This window comes from Hippocampus zosterae, chromosome 3 (assembly GCF_025434085.1).
Source record: "Hippocampus zosterae strain Florida chromosome 3, ASM2543408v3, whole genome shotgun sequence".
Lineage (NCBI taxonomy): Eukaryota > Metazoa > Chordata > Actinopteri > Syngnathiformes > Syngnathidae > Hippocampus > Hippocampus zosterae.
Window position 1 is genome coordinate 8,021,198 of NC_067453.1, and position 16,448 is coordinate 8,037,645.

The 16,448-nt window shown below is 42.9% G+C and overlaps 1 protein-coding gene across 1 annotated transcript in view; it reads right to left on the minus strand.

Moving 5' to 3' along the window:
- Window positions 1-11,810, minus strand: part of LOC127597199 (excitatory amino acid transporter 2-like) — a 36,115-nt gene extending 24,305 nt beyond the window's left edge. Inside the window, exon 1 of the mRNA XM_052060086.1 lies at window positions 11,591-11,810. The gene's annotated coding sequence lies outside the window, so the exon portion shown is untranslated. The remainder of the gene's footprint in view (window positions 1-11,590) is intronic.
- Between the last annotated feature and the right edge of the window lie 4,638 nt (window positions 11,811-16,448).

Genomic DNA, 16,448 nt, shown 5'->3' on the forward strand with positions numbered 1-16,448 from the left:
ATAGCGATATTCATTTGAGAAAATTCTTATTCGATCCATCCATTCATTATTTGAACCGCGTCATCGTCACAAGGGCATGCTGCAGCCTATCCCAGCCGACTTTGAGCAGTAGGCAGGGTACACCCTGAACTGGTTGCCGGCCAAACATAGGGTACACATAGACAAACAACCATTCACGATAACATCCACACCTAGGGACAAGAGTAATTAATTATCCTACTGTGACGGGGACCCGTATCACGGGGCTACACGGGTCGGATCGGTGCGTACCATTGCACTGTCATGACAAACTACCTGTGACTTTGCTTCTGAGATTGTCAGCAAGGCCAGTATTCAGTACCATGGTCAGTGACCACCTCGTGCTGAAGCAGCTGGCCATCTTTCTTGAGGAACACAAACAAATTGAAAGATGTCGAGCACATACAAATCCAAATGTCTATACAAATCCACACGGACTGCAGACGCAGAGTATTCCTGTTCTACCCACAATCCCAGCTGTGTGACTGAACGTCAACTACACCAACTTTCAATTAATCACTGCTGAACCACTGCAACCACATTTTGGTATTTTCATCACTTTCATTCCATTTTTACAGTTTAATCCACGAACTGGCTGCCTCTCATCTTAGCCACATATGACAGATCAGTATTTCTCTGCCTGTCAGCATCCTCTCAGTTTTCTTTGTTTCCCTTTGTGTTCATAATGAGGCAGTCATTAGAGACAGAGCCTCTGGGAATCCTGAAGCTCGTGTTGTAGTCTGTGTAAGTCTCTCACATGTGACCAGTTCAGCTCTAATTACGTGCTAACGGCCTATTATGCTGGAGAGGGCTTGGGATAGACTGAATTGGATAATTTCCATGAAGGACCAGAGATACTAGAGTTGTAAATGTAAATCAACCACGGCCCTCTTCACTGCTGCATCTACAGTTAAGTGATTTCCAATTACTGTCTGCACATCACTTGACTGCACCTTACATTTGTTATTCCCTCTCTTTTATTGTGGCTGTTGTTGAATACGGATCCCTCTGGGAGTCTTGATGTTGAGGCTCTTTTTTTTCCCGGATGTTCTTCGAAAACGGTCTTTTTTTCCAAACTGCCATCAATCTCTGACTGCGGCACAGATGAAAGGCCAATGGAGAAAAGAAGATCATCCATATTCATGGTTACTTTCTCTCAGCACTGTGGAGGGCTTCCACACCTACCACTGGCGTCCTCATCTCTCATCTCTTTCTTTATAGCTGTGCGGCCGATCATGAGATAACAAAGCAGTTCTGCCATCAGTAGTAAAAGGCACTTCTGTGAAAAAGATCTGGGTATACCGAGTAGCATCACATAGCTATAGTGATGGCTTCAGCTGATTCCCCAAAGGAGCTCATTAAATCTACTAGTAAGGCAGGACCACCCCACCCCCTACTACAGCACCGATATTATCCACCGCATAACTGAGGGAGGAAGGACAGAGGATGATGGAGAGGTGTATAAAAGACAGACTGGTCCCTCTCTCTGGAATGACCTCCCACTGAACATTCGGCAAGCCTCCTCGCTGCCCATCTTCAAAGCCCTCCTCAAAACTCACTTGTATTCTTTGGCATTCGACTCAGCATGACTTAGATTTGTTCTTGATTTTACTGCTTGGTGCTTTCTACCGGCTTTATTACCGATTCGTCTTACTGTTTATTGTGTATGTTAAATCGCTCCATGTACAGCATTTTGTATGCAGCGATGGCTGTTTGAAAGTGCTCTACGAATGCTCTTGACTTGACTTGACAGACGGAACGGTACAAGGGGGCAGGCAGAAATGCCACATAAAGATAGATGTGCAACCATGCATGGAGGAAAGGGACAAATAAAGGGGGCAGGGTGTAGGGTGTAGTGTGGCTTCTGGTAAATGAAGGGATGGAGAGTTAAGAATATCAGTGACGTTCGAGCTCAGATGAAAGCAATCATTAGAAGTGCCGCACATGCACAGTTCATTGAGGGAGTCTTTGTTATTCGGTAATCTGTTGGCTACGTAAAGAGCTGACAGCTGTGTTGGTGAGGACCGTCTGTGAAATGGCATCACCACGCAAATCACATTTCATACATCAATAGTCTCACCTGCCACTAGCAAAAATAGACACGCAGAAACATCACATGCCTTTACACGGACCGTCTCCCACATTTCCTGCACATTAACATGTAATTACAGGCAGAAGAATATAGAACAATATATTACATTGCATAGGCGTACCTTGTCAAAATTCTCGGTCCGAGTTCCGATGCAAGGGCACATGGTCTCAGCTTCATTCGGGATTTGTCAATAAGAGGACTAAGGACGATGGATGTTCTCTCACTAATTAAACACCAGAGTCCATTGAGACGGAGCACCGCCAGCAGCAGTAGCAATGCCAGGCTTTCCTTACACCACCCCACGGTATTGACAGAAAGAGCATGCCTACACACGCATGCACAACTCAACAATTAAACACACACACACACACACACACTGATGATTACTGTGTGACCCCGAAGTACCTCACACACAGCTTGCTTGAACATGACAAACCCTCACTTAAAACACGAGCATATTTACTGTAGTATGCAACACCACCTTGGAAATAATATTCAATCTGTGTCTGCTCAATCTGCTGTTTCTGTTTCCTCTGAGACTTCATGTCAAAGGTGCATAATAGCCCACAGCCGAGGCGGTATTGTTTACTGAGCACATGCAGTAATTGGATTTATTATTTATGATTTTTCATCATGATTCTTGAACTCCCATTGGAAAATATGCATTTGTTGTTATACATTAAAATTCATCAATCAAACAAAATCTTTTTTTCTTTTTCCTGAAAGGGATATTTTATTTATTGAGTAATTTTCAGTATTAAAAAAAGTCCATATTTTTTCCATAATGAATGTAATAACTTCAATATTTGTCATGTTCAATTAATACCTTTAAAAACACATTTGGCCACTTGCTGTGACAAAATCACACATCACATGTACTCATGGGTCCAGAAACAACCAATCCGCTTGTGAACATCACATGAGCCATAGTTTGTTTCCTGTGAAGTCATCAAATTCATTATTTACTGCTGAAAATGGCAAAATTAGTCATGCATCCGTTTAACCTTTTGTCACTAATCCTTCTTTTGTGGGGTTCTCTTACAAAATATTGATATACGCTTTCAGCGAAGGCAAAGGTAAACCTCTGCAAACACAAAAGAACATATTTTTGACAACACAAGATTGGACAAACTTTCTCAATTGAACAATTTTTAAAGATCACTATTAATTCCATGTTTGCTTTTTTTTTCCCCACTACCACCACTATTTATCATGAAAATGTGATCCAGAGATACAGTATCCTTTTCCTTGGAAATGAAAACCATCCGCACTAACAGTCGTGGCTCTACATTTTTGCCCAGTGCCAGTCTGGGGCATAGTGTAAGTATGTGCGTGTGGGTTTTACCGAGGGCTCTATTTTTGTGCCAGGCTGGACTTTCCACAGGTAGAATTGGACATAATGGTGCGTTTCCAATGTTGTGCACAATAGTGGGATGGACCAAGCCTTCTCTCTGTCAATTTTGGTGGCATACCTTATTTGCATTAAAATCAGGTTGGAGTGCAGGATGCCCAAGTACGCCATGCTTGACATTGCACAAACAGAAATAGACTCTGGAGTCGATGCATGACACGTCAGTGTGTGACCTCCTCCCAATAGTAATGGGTGCTCTAAAAATATGATAAAGATGATTGTGATTATAATTTATTCAATGAATTGATTCCTACAATAATTGAAAGGGTTGGTGCCATATTTATCAACGAAAACTGGTGACATCCACCACACTCGTCTGCTAAGCACTGAATTTATCGCCTGCGCCTTGATCAAATACACCAAAATTGTGTTGCACCGCCTGCACTGCTCCACAGACTTTGGGTTAGCTTGTTTGAAATGTTCTTACTTTTCGTCTCCAAATTGCGAGATGCGCTGCGGGGAGCGGAATTAACTGAGGATGCGCCCGTTTTTATACCAAGGACAGATTGTCTTCTGTTATCACATATTCAGATGAGTAGGGGCAAGTAAAGTCCGTGCACCGGAATGCCCAGAGGCACAGCAAGGCCCCAAAAACGCAACTTGGCTTGCGCTGGCACAAAAGTGAAGTTACACCCATTTTTACAGAGCGCATGGGTGCCGCTCGATGAAAATAGGGCCTGAAGTGTGGGTATTTTCAAAGTGGCACAGAGCTCGTTGCAGTTAAAAACTCTGGGTTCTGAAGCACTGTAAGTGTCAACACAATTGACTGGCTTCGCCACCAACCAAATCAGTTTTCTCCATTCCCTTCAGAATACACGAGATGGGCAAAATCCTTGACATGATGGAAGCATAACCTACTTTGCAGGAGTCCATGGAGGAGGTCAAAGTGCACAGAATAATTTTATAAGGAAAGCAGACTTTCATGGGCGGATAGTGTTATCATCCGTGGAGTGTGCACTTGGAGACTGCGATAGTACATGTCCATGCGCGGGTCCCACTGCCCCACAACAGCTTTGCAGCAGCCTGCGGTGTTATTTATATTATGACAACAGCAGCAACATAATTATGTATTCAACCAACTGATTTCTAAAAAAAATTCATAGGCTTCATCGCACACTATTGTTGTCTTTCTGAATGAAATACGATGAGATCACCACATGCATGCGCGTCATGCACATCAGTCACATTCACTAGGGTCTAATCCCCTGGAACTCGCTGGCCTTAACTTACTCAGGCGACGCCAAAGCCCCTTCAGTGGAGGAGTAAGCTCACAAGACAAATTCCACAAAATTCTGCCTGACAATTTTTCTACTACTAAGTGTTTAACAGGATTTTGGGTGATTTCACAGTGGATTCATCTGTCACAGTGCAAAAGCTATTTTGTAAATTATTGAAAAGTAATTATCTTTTCTCTGTAACTGTCCAACATCATCAGAATGACGAAAAGCAAGGATTAGGGTATACAGTAGGTTATATATTTGCCGTATGGATGAATGCCGAGTTTGAGTAAGAAAGGGAGAGAGAGGATAGATAGGTAGATAGATAGATAGATAGATGCTAGTCCTAATTAAGCAGTGTAGAACGCAGTGAGCCAAAAGCTACAAACAAAAACCCCTCTGTGTTAATCAGCCATTGAGGCAGAGCACTCTTGGAACACGCCATCCCTACCAGAATAATGGGCCACTTTACAGGCCTCCAAGTTAGTTCACAGAATATCGAGCTGGGAAACCGCGAAGCACGGGGTTCATGGGGAGGAGGGGTGATTTTAATTGTTTCCTTCATTTTTGTTTTTCAGTCCCCTCCACTCTCTTCGCCTTTCACCCCTTTTGGTTCTGAAAGGGGGTTCTGACAAACAGGCAATGAAGGGGATTGTTGTGTGTTCCGTTGCCCAAGTGGGTGAGGTAAACAAACTAGACAGTGCGCTCCATCAGCTGGATTGTGGGGATGGTGATAGGCTGAGCACGGGGTGGGGGGGGGGGGGGCACAAGGCGAAGGGTGATTGGTTAAGCATCGCAGGGTAAAAGGGGTGCAGGGTGATGGGGGAGAGAAGGGGAAGATTAGTGGGGTATAAAGGGTGACGGTAAAGGCTCCTAGGGAGAGCGTAAAAAGGTGGTTATCCCGGAAGAAGTTGGTGTGTGTGGGGGGGGGCATACATGGACGCAGGGGTCTCTCCTCCAAGTGTGGTCATTGTGTTCATTGCCGCGGTTCTCATGCATGGAACCCCTTTGGCTTCCGCAAACGTCCACAAGTGATGAAGCACTCCCGTATCCGAGCAGACAAGTGGCAGCTCGGCTCTTTGCTCCCACAGCTCAAGGCCGTTAACATGCTCAAGAGCAACATTAATGCCTGCCGATGAACAAAGAAGCACACAAACCCTGTTCGCAGGCCCATTGCACACTTAATTGAGGATTTGGGAAGAAGGAGGGGTGGGTGAGGCAAGCGGGGCTAAAAAAAAAACTACCTGTATTTTTTTTATTTATTTTTTTGATGGTCAAAAGCATTCCTTAGCATTGAAGGTTCATAATTATGAACCTACATTGCTAAGGAATGGCTTCTTCAAATTTCAAATCTACAATGGTCAAAAGGCTACTTACAACAAACATGAGGAGTACAGTTTTCTCCTCAGGGCGCAGTTTATTTGTCAAAAGAACATGTCATAATACCTCTTGGTGAAAAAAACAAAAACACTCATCTCCTTAGATTCGAGGATGTCCATAGCGTAAGTATTCTGAATTGTGATGTTGATTTGAGTGACTGCTGTATGAACAGTGACTATATATAATGGACTGTGCTTTGCAATATCTCGACTATTCTTCAGATGAAGTCTTCTATTACCGGGTAGTTTTTTTTCATTCATTCAAGTGTCATTTCACTCTGCACTCAAGATAAACATGTGGACAACGTCTACTGTTCATGAAGTCTTATCTTTGTTTTGGAAAAAAAATAAATGACTGATCTTCAATTATTATTCTTGGTTTTAACACAAAGGGTAGATTGTTCTCAGCAACTTGGTCTTTGGTGTCAGAAGAAAAAAAACAAAACAAAATGAGACCACCGCCGCCTCCATTTACCCTCAACCCCTTTTACCATTCATTCTCCGAGCAATTCCGTGACTCAAACTGCTGACCTGAATTCTGATGGAGCAGGTGCCAAAGGGATGTAGCTGGTGGACAACTATTAAAGGTTGCGTCTAGTGTATTGAGGTAAACACATGTTCAATAAAAAATTCTGAGTTACTCACTGATGTTGACCGTTTGGAAGTTTGCCACATTTCCCGTAAAAGTGAATTTTGTGTTTGAATTGGTATAATCCGGCTTGAAATGCAACATGAAAGGGGTAAGACTTGTGCTTCAGGAAACACTCAGGTAAAAATCTCCTAGCTATTTTCAAATAGTGGACTTTCCTTTCAATTCTTGAAACTACACACATATATATAATATATATATATATACATGTAGGATGTATGATATATGATTTTAACTGACTTGCCAGGTTTGTCGACCTTTCTAATGTATGTAAATCTCCGTTCAAGTCCTTTTTCTCAACCCATGACCACTTGAACGCGCCTAACACTCGCGTCTATTGCACGTATGTCAGCTTGCCTGTGTACCTGTTTGATTATTGCGCTTTTGCCGTACCTGGCCGATCACGCATAAATTAGTTTACCGGTACACAAAACGCTATTCAAATACTTGACATCCAATGATTAATCTGTCGTTTGTGTGCACACGTGCACCCTTTGTCGCTTCCGTTCTAGCCGAAATTTTGAAATCTCCAAGATATGGCGAGGCCATGAGAATGTGAGGGGAGGGGTGTTACGGTTCCTCTTGTTGTTGACAACATGCGTTTAGAGTGCACTTAATATCCGGATTTATTTGAGGCAATTTTCCGGAGGAATTTTCATGAAAATTTGAAAATCCGGAATTCTGGAAAAATCCGGAGGACTTTCATCACTGCATTATTAGCCATGTCTGAGGCTACTCACTCGTTCTCAGTACGGTACGGGGATATCAAACGTTTGAATGCACAGTTTATTACCATGTTTTGGATTCAAAGTTCTATGAAGATTTTGTTGACTCAAAATTATCTGTGATACACATTTTCAAAATAGTGACTTATATAAATATTTCTAGGACAATTTAATTTCCTTGCCAATTTCATGTTTTTTTTCCCCAGCCAGAAATAATACAGTATACAAGACATACAGTATATGTCTTGAGGGGCAACATGGCTCAGTACTATTGTGGCTATTTCCCAACCCGTAGGTTGGTGGTTCGATCTGCGGCCACTGCAACCACGCTGAAGTGTCCTTGAGCAAGATACTGAACCTCCAGTTGCATGTCTCCGAATGTGAAATATCTCCGTGCAACCCTGCAATCGAGGCTATGATATTATTGTTCATTCTGTATTCCTTTGGATGAGGTACTGGCCACTGAGCGTTTATTTTTTTATTTTATTTTTTTAAAATAATTAGTAATCTAATATGTCTTTGGCTTTTCCTCTGGGCTTTTGACAGTGTAAGTGTTTGTGCGGCTGCCAAGGGTCAACGTCCACTTTATGACCCGTTCACCAAGGCCCTGTGATGGACTGGCAACCTGTCCAGGGTTTAATCTGCCTTTCATCCTGTATCACTTAAAAGATTTTCCACACTGCATTCTGACCTTGCCCAGATATAGAAGTCTAGAAAGAGATGAATATATTCATTGGCATTCTGAAATAAGATTTTCACATATTATCTGGTCAGTTAGACAGCAGAGTCTCATGGCAAAACTCTAAAGTAAAGCCTTAACCATGGCCATCAAGAGGGCTATCAGCCTCTGTGGTGAATGCTTGTGTTGTCCTGTTCCTGTGCAGTCAAACAGAAGTGAAGGGAGCCAGGCTCTTTGTTTGGTCAAGCCATGGGAAAGACCCCACTCCGTGCAGACATCTGAGAACTAAAACACAGATTCTATAGGCGGGGACTGCATTGGCAAAATCAAAAAACAAAAACGAAGAAGGCACAGCATGGATTGGAAGATCCACACGAGGATTCCGGTGAACATAAATTCAAAGAATTTAGGCCCACGCAAATGAATACAGTTAGAAATGGGGTGATATGAATGCAATATCCAAACAACCGAGAAATAAAATGAATGAGAAAACCAACTGAGAGATGTCATTAGTACAGGCATGAGAAAATGAGAAGCAGGACAGACAAACATGAGGATGTTGGAGAATGAAACAAGTACGGGTAGTTGGATGCTACTTTGCCATCTTCCATGTGTTCCCAGGAGGATTACACAAGCAGCGCAAGCCACACAATGACAGTAGGAATTCCATGAATAGAAAGATGGGGCATCGATGTGGATGGTGAAATCTTGAGACTAACTTCACATGCTGTATCTTTTTTTTTTCAATCGAGCTTTAATTTCTTTTTCCCAAATTGTTGCAAAATAAAAGTGCTGTTTGCCCCAAGGTGGGGAACATATGTTGCACCTTCATGCTTCTTGTGGTATCCTTTTACCTCACCGTGGACATTGATAAGAAGCCTCTCTGACATACATAATAAATCCACATGTGATCATTTACACAGAAAATTTCTTCCGATTTGAATGTCTGCACTTTTTTTTTGTCTCTCCCACTTTGTCACCCACTCTTTGTCACACGCCTGCCAGTGTTACATTTCAGTTTTTCAGGCTGAAACACGTTATTTTCCTCAAGTTTGATTATTATTTAAAGGAAAGCTTGAGGGAAACAGCCCGAGTAAAGGCAGAAGAAACGGAAGAATAAACACGTTCTTCCTCAAATGATTGTCATTAATGCGTGTTTGAAGTAGACTCATTAATAATGCATGCAATGTATCACTTAAAATATTACCCACAAATTTATTGAGCTTCATTTGCAAAATGACATTTCAATTTTGTATATTCCTTTTTTTTTTACTCCTATTTCTTCCTTGGTATTATTTGCTATTAGATGACTTGTGTGTGTTTCACTCATCGCCCCCCCGCCCCATGTACATTCAACTATATATAGCCTTCACTCACACGCAGCCACACGCGCGCGTGCAAACACACACACACACACACACACATGCACACACATAAAAGTTACCCTGAGCAATGTCTACCCTAATTAAAGCATTGTTTACCCAGATGGCTGGTATTAATATGTGGATGCTCCGTAGGGTTGACATGTTCATACTTATTGAGTTTATAAGCTTTGTTTATTATGGTTGATGTGACCAGCATTTGTGCATGTATAATGTATATGCGCTCACACACACACACACACGCACGGATGCACGCACGCACGCGCGGGCACGCGCACTCTAATGCTGCATTTTTTTTCTTATATATTTAGAATTCTTGAGCTACTAAAAGTCTTTATACTATATTTGCTGGTATCCACATCCACTTGAAATCTTCACCTTTATATGACATGATCAAAGATTAACATTATAAAGTGAACAAATGCAAATTGTATATGAAATTGATTGAGAAGCAACGCATTTTTTTCACAGTATTGTCTTTCTCCTCAACAAAGACCTGTGTTATATTTACAAAATGATCCTCAACTCCCATTGATACGATTCTGATCAGTCACTGTGACACACAGACTGTGACACGCGCACCCACACGCACACTCAGCGATAGGACATTTGCACATCAAAATGACTCATCCCGCCTTTCAGCATGTGCCTTGGATGTCTGTGCTCATTCATGTAAGGCAGAAAATGCCACAGTACAGTCGTTTAGAGAAGTGCCTCTGGGAAAAGGACAAAACGCATTAGTTGCATGGACACTTTTCAATACAGATTCTCCCGGCAATTACACTGAACGCCAGCTCCCTTCAGACTCCACCCCTGTGACAAAATGGCCATGGTCCAGCCAGTATGTCTCACCGGGCAGAAGGTTTTGTTAATAATCCAGCATGCACACTGATGTCCTACATGGACGCATCCGTCAATGTGCTGTTGTCAGAAGCGGCCGCTCACACACCCCGCGCACGTTTTCTAAATTGATGAGCGGGAGGTGATCAAGTCATGGTGCCATGAATGCTGGTTTCCATGGTGACCCCGTTGCTGCTGTTGGGAAACTGTAATGTGCATGTGTGCGCATGCCTATTGTACTGCATGTGCTTTAAAATAAAAAAGGGAGGGAATCACTGGCTCCTTAAGGCGGGCAGTTTTACGTTAGAAAGGTTGTGATTCTTCAGTTGTCTTTGCAGGAGCGGTTCCTTCTTCTCTAATAAAAATGCTTGTTCAATGGAATTGTTTTGCACACACACAGAAGGCTAAAAACACTGCATGTTTCCAGTCAACGTATTTACATTTCGCGCTGATTAATTTCCTTGGCCAAGACTTAATCTTTTACCACAAAACCACATTGACCCAACTTGTTGATTATCAGAATGCTCTTCTGCAAAGACAGTGAAATAAGTTGTAAGAAGATGTGCCTTGCTGAAAAGCCAAATTCCATATCGTCCCTTTGCCTTCATAACAAACAAGACCACTCGTGGACGAGGGCCGGAAGAAATCAATTTACTAACGTGCTTTACTCTTCAAATCTAACTTGGATTTAGGTGTGATGTCTAAAATGGTGTGTTGGATTTACTCAATTTGATTTTGTCAAGTGGTTGCACACAATAGAATCATCTGGATTTCCATATATTTTTCAGTAGATATCAAGTCGAACATAAAGTGATACAAGAACAAAGTGGCAAACAGTGCACTCACATTTCAACCATGCGGTGTTATTTATTCTCTGTGACAGGACATACAAAGCGCATCAATCATCTGCAACAAATTGCTTGGAATTCTACACGCATGTCTGATCATTTTAAATTAATGAACCCAGATGGATGAAAGAGTTAACCGCGCCTCTGATGGAATTCAATGTGTCGCGCGCACCTCTACATCATAATGTGTGCACTGCAATGAGAGATAACCAAGCAAGAAAATTACTTGCAATAAACGCACGCCCGAATTGGATTAAATGATTCGATTATCCGATTTGTCGCGAGTGTTCTCCTGCTGTTTGTTGCGCATCGCACCGTGTGTCTTTAAGAGATCAAAAGCAGCATCTTACCTTGATTGCAAACCTCAACGAAGGAAGTTTTGGGTGCACCCGCTTTGCAGGGTCTTGTTGCATCCGCGTCACGGAGGATGAGGCAGCTAAGGCGAGCCACTGCGGTTCCACCACAGGAGCTCTTGACGGAGAGATCGCGGTGAGGGTTTTGGTCTCAGTAGAATCCGAGGAGCTGTGCTAAACGAGTCCGCGGAAAGAGCTATGCCTCACCTCACCCCTCGGCGCTTGACTCCCCTTTCCCGCCCCCTCCTTTTTGTGTCCTTTCAGTGGTGTTTCCATCTCCAGTTGGTGAAAGATGCACCTTATCTCCTCCCTCCCTTTACCTTTCTCTCTCGTGCTCTCGTTTGCATATTCCATTTACGAGTTGATATACAAACGCAAACCCAAACCGAAATACTGTAAATGGCGACTCGCTCGCGCCAGGTCGGGGGCCCTCCAATAAAAGTTGCAGGCGTCCATTGTAGGATCTGCTGTCAAGGTAAAGTCCTGAACACGCGCACTGTACTACACTGCAAATCGGAGGTGTTAATTCAACGCCTGAGGTATAGTGGTTCTCAAATAGCAATAAGTGTAACCCCGGGGGGTACGTGGATGCACTTGATGGCATATAAGTGTGTTTAAAAATAAGCATCCAATCAAAAAAAAAAAAAGTGACAAGAATGACAAAGATCCTCAGTGAAGCACAAGACCAAGTGTTTCACTAACATACCCCAAAGCAAAATCTCTCGGTTAAATGGAACAATGCAATATTCAATGTTAACAGTTGGTAATTCTGTGGTTCATTTTAAAGTTATTCATAGATTTTTAATCGATATGTTTTCCTAGTTCTGCTTTTATTGAGAATGAAGTTCATGATTTCTTTTTGAGAACAGATCTGGACTATGATCCCAAAGGAGGACACTTTATGTTGATAATTAATTTTACCTGCACAAATCTTAACCTTTCATTAAATAAGTTATCCCTTTTTTTTTGGTTTGTTGTATATTTTTATTTCCAAATAGTTTTACAGACACCACGACAAATAGAGTTCCAAAATGTAATAAATCAGACACTCAGTTCTAGTCTTTTTTTTTTTCTTCCTAAAATGATTTGCACTGGTTTGAGAAACTTGGCTGGAAAAATATTTCACAGAAAAACAAAAAAAGGTTTCGGGACGAAACATGCGGTACTACTACGCCTATTATCTGCAAAGAGAGAGAGAGAGAGAGAGAGAAAATCCAAGAAATGCCACCCTCGGAAATGCTCGTTCATCGGACGCACACAATCATTTCACCAAAACAGCTACTAAAATTTTTAAGAAAATGACTGCAATGAGATGGATACTCAAAGAAATTACAGGCTATTACTTAGCTATAAATCGTTTCACCTAACATAAAACAAACCATGGCTACCTGCCAATTATTTTAGATCCCGTAAATATTGCGCAGAAGACATTTTACAATGCACACAGGTACCACAGATGATGCTACTCTGCGTAGACCTACCTTCTGTAAGACTTTCTCAAGCTATCCTTTCAGGTACCACGAAGATGGGTTATTGAAATTGTTGATAGTTTCCATTGCAAAAGTACACAGTCATCATTCCATTGCATTCCATTCAAGTTTTATCCTGCCAGTTTCGTGGTTACAATTCACCGCACCACTCAGGGTTCTGGAATATGAATCAGGGTTCAGGATTGTGTTGCCTTTGTGTGGCGCTAACCGGTAAAAACAGAGCAAACAGACGTCTAATTCAAAAATCACGGACAGATGGTGGAATGCGTCACAAACTACGATGCCAAGCAAAATGTGTCTGTGTACGCCATTTGTATTTGCGCATCTCCATTTGGTTCAAAATGCTGCTGCTGCTGCCGCTCGCCTCCTAACTGGAGCTTGTAAGAGGGAGCACATAACCCCAATTCTGTCTTCTCTTCACTGGCACCCACGACATTTTAGAATTAATTTTGAAATACTTCTATTTGTTTTCAAATCTTTACATTAACCCAAACTTGTATCTCTGTTGTTTGAAGACACATCTTTATCCCTTGGCTTTCGACCCAATGTTTTCTGGTGTGTAGTGTATATGAGTATGATTATCATTTCTTTGTGCTTTTAATTAACTTTTCACTTTCTTTTGTTGCTTTATTATTGTTATTCAATGTTATTTGTAAAGAGTGTAGTTTCAGCTGCAGCTGTTATGAATTCTGCTACATAAATAAAGTTGTATTGTCTTGTATACGTAAATGAGGTCATATATTTGCCGGAGAGATTGACCACCTCTATGCACAGGAGCCTCATTGATCAACATCTAATGCACTAAAGCCAGCGCGAATAGCCACACAACAGACACAAATAACGCCTATCTAAAGCTACAGTATTGAAAAATGGCACTCTTCTGTGAAAGCCTCACGTGCAGACGTTGCAGTGGTCATGGAAGCATTGACTGTAGCATGGAGAAGGCATCTCCATGCAAGGTGTGCTTGTTAGCGAATACAAAGAAGGAAATATCACTTTTTTAATTTATTGAGGTTGAAATTATTTGTAGCTACAGGTTGCCATGTCAAGTAATTGTTGATATACTTAATGATATAAAGGATAAGACCGAGCCTGCCACAGAAACGATCTCATGCATTTCCATGTGTTATGAAACTGCTCTCAACGCTCCAAGTTCTTTCCAGGCACTCATTGCTGGTGCACCTGGCTCAGCGGCAGGGTTGCCATTAGGAATTTCAGGAAAATATATTAATTTTATAAGATATGAGACAAGTCAGTTGAGTAAAGTATCATTGGTGTATCACTAATGAATTGATCATGTTGTACTTCAGAATCAGAATCAGAATCATCTTTATTGGCCAAGTATGTAGAACACACAAGGAATTTGTCTCCGGTATAACACGCTGCACTAGTATCATCGTAAACAACAAAATCATTGAACCATTTTAGAGTAACCACTAGTTTTGAAGTACCATTTTGTGGTGCAAGAAGAGTGACTGTCAGTGACTGTTTAAGGAGTTAATGGCTAGAGGGAAGAAGCTGTTTAAGTGTCTACTGGATTTTGTGCGCATGGATCTGTAGCGTCTGCCTGAGGGGAGTGGCTGAAAAAGGTGGTGGGCAGGGTGCGGGGGATCCAGGAGGATTTTCCGTGCCCTTGTCTTGATTCTTGCAGTGTACAAGTCCTCAAGAGTGGGTAGGGCGGTGCCAACGATTTTTTCTGCCGTCCTAACTGTCCGTTGAAGTCGGATTTTGTCCTTTTTTGTGGCGGCCCCAAACCAAACCGTGATGGAAGAACACAGGATTGATTCGATGACTGCAGTGTAGAACTGTCGTAGCACCTCCTGTGGCAGGCCATGCTTCCTCAGCAGCCTCAGGAAGTACATCCGCTGCCGGGCCCTTTTCAGGATGGAGATGGTGTTGACTTCCCACTTCATGTCCTGGGAGACTGTGATTCCCAGGAACTTGAAGGTCTCGACGGTTGACACAGGGCAGTTGGATAGTGTGAGGGGCAACTGAGGAGAAGAATGTTTCCTGAAGTCCACGATCATCTCTACAGTTTTGAGCGTGTTCAGCCCGAGGTTGTGTCGGCCGCACCAAAGCTCCAGCTGCTCCACTTGTTGGCGGTACGCAGACTCGTCGCCGTCTTTGATGAGACCGATGACCGTGGTGTCGTCTGCGAACTTTATGAGTTTGACAGCTGGATCTGTTGAGGTGCAATCGTTTGTGTAGAGAGAGAAGAGCAGAGGCGAGAGGACACATCCCTGTGGGGCACCAGTGCTGGTAGTGCGTATTGATGATGTTGTTGCTCCCAGTCTCACCTGTTGTGTCCGTCCCGTCAGGAAGCTGAGGATCCACTGGCAGATCGTAGGGGACACACCGAGGTGGAGTAGTTTGGGGGTGAGGAGTTCCGGGATGATGGTGTTGAACGCAGAGCTGAAATCCACAAACAGAATCCTTGCGTAGGTCCCTGTGCTGTCGAGGTGCTCGAGGATGTAGTGCAGACCTATGTTGACTGCGTCTTCCACAGACCTGTTTGCCCGGTAGGCAAACTGGAGAGGGTCCAGCTGGGGTCCAGTGACGTTCTTTAGGTGATTCAGCACAAGGCGTTCAAAGGACTTCATGACCACAGACGTCAGGGCGACAGGCCTGTAGTCGTTCAGTTCCGATGTTGCCGATTTCTTGGGAACTGGGATGATGGTAGACTGTTTGAAGCAGGATGGGACCTCACACAGCTCCAGGGATCTGTTGAAGATTTGTGTGAAGACCGGAGCCAGCTGGTCAGCGCAGACTTTCAGGCAGGAGGGGGACACTTTGTCGGGCCCCGGAGCTTTCTTGATCTTTTGCTGCTTGAAGAGCCGTCTCACGTCCTGTTCGTGGATCTGTAGTGGAGAAAAAGAGGGTGGGGGGCTAGGTAGAGTGGTTTCTGGTAGAGGTGGGTGTGTGTGGGAAATGGGGGTGTCCTTTTCAAATCGGCAGAAAAACATGTTTAGTTCATTAGCAAGACCCTTATTGTTCACTGTTTGGGGGGATGGCATTCTATAGTTAGTGATTGCTTTCAGGCCATTCCATACAGATGCAGAGTCGTTAGCAGAGAACTGGTTTTTCAGCCTCTCTGCATAGCTTCTCTTTGCGATGTTAATTTCCTTTGTCAATTGGTTTCGGGCATGTTTGTACAGTGCCCGATCTCCACTTCTAAATGCGGCCTCTTTCTCTTTCCTGAGTTGCCTGAGTTTGGGAGTAAACCATGGCTTGTTATTGTTAAACGAGCGGAAGGACTTCGTTGGTACACACATGTCCTCACAGAAACTGATGTATGATGTTACAGTGTCTGTGTATTCATCCAGTGTGCCCGTTGAAGTTTCAAAGACGCCCCAATCAGTGCAATC